The sequence below is a fragment of the Sinocyclocheilus rhinocerous genome, unplaced genomic scaffold, assembly GCF_001515625.1.
Source record: "Sinocyclocheilus rhinocerous isolate Xijiao unplaced genomic scaffold, SAMN03320098_v1.1 scaffold6217, whole genome shotgun sequence".
NCBI lineage: Eukaryota > Metazoa > Chordata > Actinopteri > Cypriniformes > Cyprinidae > Sinocyclocheilus > Sinocyclocheilus rhinocerous.
This window is the reverse complement of record NW_015631827.1, coordinates 18,488-28,899: the sequence shown is the minus strand read 5'-3', so window position 1 is coordinate 28,899 and position 10,412 is coordinate 18,488. Positions and strand designations below refer to the sequence as shown.

Sequence of the window (10,412 nt, the reverse complement as noted above, 5' to 3'; positions counted from 1 at the left end):
CTGAACTAGGGAGCTGATTGAGACACCCCAGAGATCTAGATTGGGTTTATTTTACTTCGTTAATTATTCTGATCTTAAACACAGAAAAACTCCTGCTGAAGCGACTGAGAGACACACTATTATAAAGATGGTGTTTATTAAAGAGGAGAGTGAAGACATGAAGATTGAAGAAGCTTTCAGAGTCAAACATGAAGATACTGAGGAACAAACAGGTCGGTTTTCATTCTCAAAGCTGAACTCAAAAATACAATGAATGCACGTTTGTCTATATTTGTTCTTCATTTAACAAAGGGTTTTTATAATGAACTGCATCATAGACGACTTTAATCAAACTGTTTGAGTGTTTGTGAGTGACACAAATTAGAACTGTTGAAATGACAAAAAAAACGTACTTTATCAGTACATTAGACCACCGAAAGATGGTCTCGGTTCAGTTTGCTTTAAAGGCAAGGTCGTGATTTGGTTCAAAAACATTTTTTGTTATGCTGGTTGAAAGTCTTTTATGTGTATTTATATCATCTGCGGAAGGCATAGGCAGGGTTGGGGAGTAACAGAATACTTGTAACGGCGTTACGTAATCAGGATACAAAAATCTAGTAACTGTAATCCGTTACAGTTACATAAAAAAAACTAAGTGCGTTTCCATTTAGACATTTATTCAGGGCCTGAATTTCATTTTTGAAAATGAATTCCCCTCTTAGGTGACTTTTGTGAGAGGGGATTTTTTTTAATTTGAGGGGTGGAGTGGGAGAATTTTTTAGACATTTTTCGAAAATATATATTTATCTCATCTAAATGTTTGATCATGTACTGCAATTTTGTATTGACAATTGTGCATTTATTGCACAATAGCTTACACACAGCCTGATTTTGTGAGCTGTATGTGAGGCGGCCTTTTACACCAGGTTCACATATACAGGTGCATCTCAATAAATTAGAATGTCGTGGAAAAGTTCATTTATTTCAGTAATTCAACTCAAATTGTGAAACTCGTGTATTAAATAAATTCAATGCACACAGACTGAAGTAGTTTAAGTCTTTGGTTCTTTTAATTGTGATGATTTTGGCTCACATTTAACAAAAACCAATAAAATAAAACCAATAAAAAAAACATTTTTAGTGAAATGTTGGCCTTCTGGAAAGTATGTTCATATACTGTACATGTACTCAATACTTGGTAGGGGCTCATTTTGCTTTAATTACTGCCTCAATTCGCCGTGGCATGGAGGTGATCAGTTTGTGGCACTGCTGAGGTGGTATGGAAGCCCAGGTTTCTTTGACAGTGCACACACTGGCCCAGCTAACCAATCACAGCACACACTGGCCCAGCTAACCAATCACAGCACACACTGGCCCAGCTAACCAATCACAGCACACACTGGCCCAGCTAACCAATCACAGCACATTTCGTATTTCAGAAGGCGTGCCTTCATTTGCTACAGGAAATATGGGAGCCGTTCATGCCAGACTGGGGAGAGAGGTGTTGTAATAATGTAAAATATGTGAAAAATAATGTGTTTTTCGAACAACCTAGTATGAGAGCCTGTTGTTTTTTAAAGTAACGACCAAGCATCACAGACATGATAAATATTTCTATAGAAAGCTTTAAATTAATACTTAACAAAATAAAACAAAGCAAAAACTCTTTCATTATAATCATAATCATATGCCATCTGGTGCTAGCCAGGTGTAGAGACGCCGTTTTGGTTGCTTAAAGCCAGTGTTGGTAATCCACAGCTGGTTCTCATGGCAAAATTGGACTAAACTATCTCCGGCTTAGTTACTCTCGCCCAAGCCACAGCTGCCCATAACATGAGATTCGACATGGCTTCCCACTTTGGTGTTGAAATCTCCAGTCCAATAATATATTTTTTTGGTGTCTGATCCATTGCTTCCTGAACTTCAGCATAGAATTCTTCAATGATAGTTTCATATATTGCTGTTGGATGTTGGAGCATAAACCTGCAAGATGGTGATGTTTAGTGGCTTACCTCGAATTCTGATGGCGATCAGCTGGTCATTAAATGTTTGATAATTTTCCACTGATCTGCTGATAATGAAGGCCACACCATTCCTCCGGACTGTATCTTTTCCTGAGTAATAGATGGTGTGGTCCCCCAACTGGAAAAAGCCCCATCCTATCCAGTGGAGTTTGCTTATCCCCAGAATGTCAATCTTCATTCGGTCCATTTTGTTTTGAACAATCTGTAGCTTTCCAAGGTCCATACCACATACATTCCATGTGCCAATTTTCATTGATTTGGTGCAGCGCAGGCAGTTCTGTTCGATCCTGTTGGTATCAGCAGTTGAGCGTCCCGGAAGTTTTGTCTCAACCACGTCATAAGTAGCTGGTCTACTGGGAGCACATCCTCGCTCTTCTCCAGTTACATTTTGGACACTGTCCAGCCTGGAGGGTCCACTGTCCGATGCCATATTTGAAGACGTAGTTGTTTGCATTTCTTTGAAGTTTTTTGGCCATAATCCGAGGGTAGGTGGCCAGGTCTTTCCCTCAGTCCTCCCTGGGCTCAACCACGAATGGTTGAGACCTTAGCCTACGGTTTAGCCCCGAAGTGTAGTTGATCCCCGTGATCCCCCGTAGTTGATCCCCGACACCATGAAGAGGTTTGGGATGGAACTTTGATGGGGTGGAGAAAGTAGTTACAACAAATTTTGAGACATTCCTTCGTTTTCCTTGACAATTTTTGAGACATGTCCTTAAGAAAATTAAGAGTTAGCAATATTGAAAAGGTGTTCTCAAATTACATGTAGCACCTATTTCAGTAGCTTAATGAGTATAGGATCCAGTTGTATGTTGGTTTTGATGGCACAAAGCAACAGACATCAAGACATATAAACCATTAAACTGGGGTTAACTTTTGTCTTTTTTTTCCTTAGACCTGATGGCACTTAAAGAGGAGAATGAAGGACTGAATGAAATCAAAGAGGAAGATCAATACAAGAATCAGCATGATTTCAAAACTGAAGAAAAATCTTTTAGTTGCTCACAGACTGAAACAACCTCCTTACAGAAAAGGGCGCAAAAGAGAGGAAATAGAAGATATTTCACCTGCCAGCAGTGTGGAGTAAGTTTCACTCAAAAAGGAAGCCTTAATAGGCACATGAGAATTCACAATGGAGAGAAACCTTACTCGTGCCCTCAGTGTAGAAAAACATTTGATCAACACGGAAACCTTAAAGTCCACATGAGAATTCACACAGGAAAGAAACTTTTTACCTGCCAACAGTGTGGAAAGAGCTTCAACCGAAAAGGAAACCTTGATTACCACATGAGAAATCACACTGGAGAGAAACCCTACAAATGCCCTCAGTGTGGAAAGAGTTTCCTTCGAAAAGGACACTTTAAAGAGCACTTAAGAATCCACACTGGAGAAAAACCTTTCACCTGCCAGCAATGTGGAAAGAGTTTCAGCCAAAAAGGACACTTTGAAGGGCACCTAAGAAATCACACTGGAGAGAAACCCTACAAATGCCCCGAGTGTGGAAAAAGTTTTCTTCGAAAAGGACACTTTGAAGAGCACTTAAGAATCCACACTGGAGAGAAACCTTTCACCTGCCAGCAATGTGGAAAGAGTTTCAGCCAAAAAGGACACTTTGAAGGGCATCTAAGAAATCACACTGGAGAGAAACCCTACAAATGCCCCAAGTGTGGAAAGAGTTTCAGCCAAAAAGGACACTTTGAAGAGCACATAAGAATCCACACTGGAGAGAAACCTTTCACCTGCCAGCAATGTGGAAAGAGTTTCAGCCAAAAAGGACACTTTGAAGGGCATCTAAGAAATCACACTGGAGAGAAACCTTTCACCTGCCAGCAATGTGGAAAGAGTTTCAGCCAAAAAGGAAAATATGAAGAGCACATAAGAAATCACACTGGAGAGAAACCCTACACATGCCCCCAGTGTGGAAAGAGTTTCCTTCGAAAAGGACACTTTGAAGAACACTTAAGAATCCACACTGGAGAGAAACCTTTCACCTGCCAGCAATGTGGAAAGAGTTTCATCCAAAAAGGAATCCTAAACAGGCACATGAGAGTTCACACTGGAGAGCAGCCGTTTATGTGAGGTCACAGTGGAATGAGTTTCAGAAATAAAGCAGCCCTCAAGTACCACATGAAGATTCATGTCATCAGTGTGGAAGGAGTTTCACAGACAAGAAACACCTTAAGAATCATGTAATAACTCACACTGGAGAGAAGCCTTCCATGTGCCCTCACTGTAGAAAGACTTTTTAGAGCAAACCTTGAGGTTCACATAAGTGAAAACAGCATTAGAGTGTTGGAGTGGATCTCTGCCATGTATGGGACATTTCAGTTGTGGCAGGAGAAGGGCCAGATTTACTAAATAGGGCAAATTAGAGAGTCAGAAATTCTAAAAAGCATTGATGGGAGCGGAAAGTTCTCTGGTGATCTACTGACACAGCAGCTCATTTCCATAATGACCGACGCAATCTACCAAGAGCAGCGCAAATTACAAATAATGGTGCTTGGATATTCTGATAATGTCTCTCTGTCCTCCGACAGCAACTATTGCAGCATGTCAAGCACAAAATAAGTTAAGACGCTTTTTTGGGACATTAAATTATGGCACAAATACCATGCAAACCACGTTGCGTGATTTATTTAAATATTCTCCTCCCATAAATGTTGTGTCTGAAAGAGAAACTCCTACAAATGCACATGCATTAAGAATTTTTTATGTGTTTTACTGGAGAAATATGTACGATGCAAATAAACTAAATCAAATCAGAAGATCTTCCATATTTTCCCTCTGGTAGCAGAGGAATTGTGGTTAAAAAAACAAACCTAAATCTGTTCGCAAAGACGCCGAAGGACTACTACTTCACTTGAAGAGGGTGAAGGTGATGACAGAGGTGATGATAAAGAGCAGGAGGAAGAAAAAGAGAGGGAAGACAAGGAGGAAGAGGTCCAGCCTAAAGGAGAAAAAAAGGCGTAGTAAGAGAAGATATTCATCTGATCCTGCACAAGCCCAAGACCTTGCCATTCTTGGGGCAATAAATGAAACCCTTAAAGTCCTGACAAAGAAGCACCAGAATCTGCAGCCACCCAAGAATGACAGCATATATGCCTTTTGTCAGTATATAGAGCATCAGTTAAGATCAATAGAAGACCCACACCACCTACAATACATACAATTTGAAATACATCAAATACTGTCCCCTCGCCCTTCTTCAAGCCAGTATGCAGCTCCATATTTACATCCGTTGTAGTCCCTAAATCACAGATCTCCAATCATATTTATTTGTTTATTTTTTGGCGTATCGATTGCCATTCGTATTTTATTTGCAGTAATACCCTGGTTAATTTTCGTAAGGGTAGCGCTGACCCTATTATTGAACTATGTAGCGTTGACCGCACTGGCTTTGTTCAGCACCACCTGACCGGACAGTTCCCATAACGATGCGCATACTTCAAACGAGAAGAACAGAACGGATTCCCGCTTATTCTTTGCAACAAGGTAATTATAAATTGACATATTGATTAAACCAAAGTGGTGAGGATCGGAATGCATACCTTAAGATGTCTTTCTTTGAGAACCTGATAGATGGCTCTACATGTCTCGGGAATAAGTTCGCTTAAAGTTGAGCATCCGATGCCAAATCGTGTCTGTTGGCGTTTGTCGGTGCCGTGTGAATTGGCCTTTATATATATTATGAAAAATTTTCTTACTATGTTCCAAAGGGCAGCTAAGGCTTCTGAGTCCAAATACTTCTCTGATCTGAGCACTCAAAATCGGCACAAACCTCACGTCCTTTATCCCACCACTGACTTTTCCCTGAGCCTTCTGTTTCCCTTTGCGAACGTTTTGGAAAGTTTTTTCAGAAATAAGGTCATGGCTGTTAGATCTCAGAAGTCTCATTCTGATTATACTCTGTCTGACGCTCCTCTATACTCTGTGTTTGAGCCACTCAACTTGAACAAAAAGAGCATGACAAAAGCACAGTTTGGCAGTTGTACTTTTTATATGTGCTGAAAAAAAGAGGAAGTTGCGAAAGAGCTTGAGGTAAGCAGTTTTAAGTTTCCGCGCCATGGAACTGATGCCTTTGCCGTTTTGTTTTTTAGTGGCTATGCCTGGGGCCACTTCGTCAGGTAGTCTACTATAACACAAGATGTACTGATTTCCATTTCCAGTAGCTGTGAGTTCACCTATAACGTACATCCCCACCAGTACAAAGGGTTGTGTAACCTAGTAAAACAATAAAATACACAAGAAACCAACATTTATCCAATGTAATATCCACATTCTTACAGTTTTTCTCTTACAAAATGGACACTTGAGGCTATCTGTGCTGTATTCATCTTACCTTCTTTCTGAAAGTGTTTTTTCCCTGTTTTTGTTAGACCATCAGGGTATGTTCCTGAGGTTTTGTAAGTAGTAATTTGTTTGGAAATGTCTGGATCCATGGGTTAATCAAGCAAACAAACACAATAGCCAAGTAGCCTACACAGTGATGCACCTTACAGTAAGCTGTCTGAGGATGAGCTTCTCCACCACCCCTTTTTATAGTCATCCTATTGAAGCAGCTGCTTTTTAATCCGAATCAAATCACTTTAATTGCCTGTTTTTGTGGCAGTTTTTTTAGTTTTGTGTTTTTGAAGACAACCCCAATAATGAGATCAAGTCCATTTGATTTGTATACAACATACATAGTTTCAAAGCAACTTTACAGACATAAAAAAAATCTGTACCTTACATAAGATATACTATATCTACTATAGTACATCTCAGAGGTGGGACCAAGTCATTGTTTTGCAAGTCACAAGTAAGTCTCGAGTCTTTGCATTCAAGTCTCGAGTCAAGTCCCGAGTCAAGAAAGGCAAGTCCAAGTCGAGTTGCAAGTCATCAACTTTAATGTGAAAAGAAATGCAGATGCAGAAGAAATTACTGCTACCATACTTGCCAAACATGCAACATGGATACACACAAACTCATGAAGATCATTTAAAAACTGTGCAACCAAACTTTATACTACAAGTTTTTGTGAGTGAAGGAATGAATGAATGTTTGTGTCCGTAACAGTGATTATTCTTTTTTCTGGGCCCTATGGTGCATTGCATTTGCAAAAGATCAAATTGGCCAAAAGTCTGTCACTCATTTGTGCGCGATGGGGTCGTAGTATGATGCCTCCATGGCTGAAAACGCGCTCTACTGGGGCACTAGAGGCAGGCACTGCCAAGACCCTGATGGCCACTGGAAGGGTGTTCCTGTTCATAGCCCAGAACAACAGGGCATTCTGTCCTTCAGATAAGTCAAGATAGTGACTTAACTGATGTGCTGGTGTGGTCCCAGTGTTTTTCCTTTGTCTCTTCTTCAGGCTGCTGACACCCTTGATCTTCAGACTCAAAACAAGTAGCCTGCACAAACTCAGCAGCATCTTCCAAGATTAAATCTGGCAAAGGATATTCACAGCAGAAAAGAAAAGAACAGGCAAATATAACTATTACAATGTTGCTAATTATGCAGTTAATTACAATGAAAATCTATTATTGTTTCAATCATTTAGTTGAAATTAAGGTTAAAAAAATCATTAGAGTCCATGTAAAGCAATATTAAATATGTGTTCTGAGTTTGTCACACTACATAAAAATGTGTTATTAGCCACCCAGCCAAATTTGAATGTTTAAAGGGGTCATATGATGTTGCTAAAAAGAACATTATTTGGTGTAATGCAATGTGTTTAAGCGGTTTAAGCCGTGCTCCATGTGCCCCTTTTATACTTTGAGCACCTGCACCTCCAAAGGTCTCTGCACGGCCCTGCTAATAATAATAATAATAATAATAACAAGGTAACAGGCCTACATTAATTGGAAATGCTAAATCCTCTTAATATTGCCAATATTTGATGCGTTTGACAATATCTCTGGCAATAGTCGACACATGATACGACAACGCAACTCAGCACCTGGAGGTTATTGCGGGGCCCCTAACACGGTTGGGTGTGTTCGACTTGAAGCAGCACTGCGCAGAACGATCAGTGTGTGACAACAAAGCAGCGTGATAGCGATTCGACAGCATAAGGAGCGTCTGCTCTCTATAGCTCTCACTGTACTTTGATGTCACACACTGATCGGACTGGGCAGCGCTTCTTCAAGTCGAACACACCTCTAGTGTTAGGCGAGGGGCCATGCTCGGTGGCTCCAGTGCATCATCGAGATTCGAGACATGATTTCAGCCCCGCTCAAAATTCATAAAAATGGTGAAAACCTATTTAACGGTCTAACTGCATAACACAAATCAATACTGCATAGTTTACAGTCTTTGTAACGTGCTTTCTGCAAAACATTTCTAACATTTAGAATTTGTTTCGAAACAATTCTCGGAATTGCCTTTACACAGACTTTAAGTGTGATATTTACCCTTCACTTTTTGTGCAACCACATAAATCCTTGATTTCAGGACTGACCAGCACATGGTGCTCCATCCACTGCAGTGAAAACGCTGGATCCAAGACAGCCGCTTTTAGATAGACTGGGTCTGAAAATGGTACAGGGGTTTCGTCTTTAGCACTTGCCATTTTCACACTGATGAATATTTCAAGGAATCTTTTGACGAGGGATGCTTGCAAACTTTTGACTAGGCCACTTAAGAAGCAGACCTGTGACTTCAGCTTCTCCAAGTGGTGATTTAGAGCAAGAACCAATGGAACAACAGCACTGATGGTGATCCACTGACGTCCACCACCTCCTTCAACTTATTCCACTCCCTTGATGTGAACAACAGCTCCTTATGTCCACACTTTTCCAGAACACCACTGACCTTTGGATGATCACATTCTATACATCAAATTCTCCAAAACTGTTCACCAAGCTTACGATTAAATTTGAAATCACCAATGAAATCTGACAACAACTGCCTCATAAATATTGTTCCTTATGCTCCAATAGCATTAAAAAAGCGTATTTTTCAGGCTAGACCAGCCAGTGCGCATACACAGTCCTGAGCGCACATCTCTGAACGCTGACTGTTTCTATAGCAACCGGGATTCTAACGGCAGCTGCAGTGATGCGCTGACTTTACCGATTAGCGATTGGCTCTTTTGCTCAGAAGGCGGGCTTTGTTTGATAGAGCGGCCATATTACACCACCAGCCCGATACAACAAGCAAGAAACATCATGGAGCGCACCTTCGGGATGTTAAAGACGTGCTGGCATGCCATTTTCTTGAGGGCCTTGGGGATCAGGCCACTGTTCGCCCCAAAGGTGATTGGTGCCTGTTGCATCTTCCACAACATTTGCGTGACGGGAAGTGATCTCAAAGCCATGGCGCCATATTACGCGTTGCATTTTTCCGCATTCAAAACTATACGAGTGACACGTCTTGGGTTTTCTATAGTCTTTGACTAAATTGACCAAAATATTCTTCTTCAAAACCATTTATTTATTGCAATGTCTTTGAAATAGTTTACAATAAAAGTGCCATCAACTATTATAGAAAACTGAATAAGGGCTGGAGACCTAATCTCACTTGCAATTCCTCAGATTATAGTATTGGCCATAATGTTCAGGATTTCATTCTGTGATTTAGGGCTTGTGTATGCAATGTTGCGATCTGTTAACCATTTCAATAAAATGGGGTCATCCTCTTCTGCCCTAAGTTTCAGGGGCTGATACAGATTCCCACTTTCATCAGTATGGCCTCTTAAAGATTGTCCCTGCCTTGCCACTTTGCTTGAGGATAGTTGTTAGCTCTATACGGTATGTCTTGCTACCTCCTGCTGTTTACCCCATGCACGAGATAACTGGGCACTGATTGGGTGTTACAACCCTTTGTTTTGTATTCTCTCGATTCTTTCTCTCTTTTGTTTTGGAAGTGTTTGTGTCCAGATACAGTGCTGATTGGCTCCTGCAGGCTAATGACTGGCCCATCTTGATTGGTGCATTTGATCCCAGGCACACCTTAAAAGCCCTGGTGTCACATTGTGTTGTTGTTAGGGCTGGACCAGAATATTCGAATATTCGTTCGGTGGGTTGACATTCGATTTTCAATTTTGAGATTCGAACATTCTTTTTTTTTCTCGAACACCTGGCATTCCCCACGAAACGGTTCTCATTCGCGCTTGAATATGAATCGCCCATGAGTGAACGTCATGAACATCATGATTCAGTTCATCTGGAAGAGAAGACAAAAGTGCCGAAGACCTCAGCTGTGTGGGAGCACTTTAAATTGAGTGAGGACAAGACAAAGGCAGTGTGCCAAATATGCGATTTGAAACTGGCCTACCACAACAGCACATCAAGTTTGAACACAATGAACACGTTGCATCCACTTTTACAATGGATTATATTTCTCATAGTTATAATGTATTATAAGTCTCATATCTTGCCATTTTTCTTATGCTACTTTACTTAAAGCGGTCAAAGACCACTTATAAGTAGT

At 40.7% G+C, this 10,412-nt stretch overlaps 1 long non-coding RNA gene and 1 pseudogene across 1 annotated transcript in view; one reads left to right on the top strand and one right to left on the bottom strand.

Moving 5' to 3' along the window:
- Positions 1 to 10,412, bottom strand: part of LOC107742004 (uncharacterized) — an 18,282-nt gene that overhangs the window by 6,125 nt on the left and 1,745 nt on the right. Inside the window, exon 2 of the long non-coding RNA XR_001640265.1 lies at positions 588 to 600. This is a non-coding gene — a long non-coding RNA (uncharacterized LOC107742004). The remainder of the gene's footprint in view (positions 1 to 587; positions 601 to 10,412) is intronic.
- Positions 128 to 4,647, top strand: LOC107742002 (gastrula zinc finger protein XlCGF57.1-like; annotated as a pseudogene).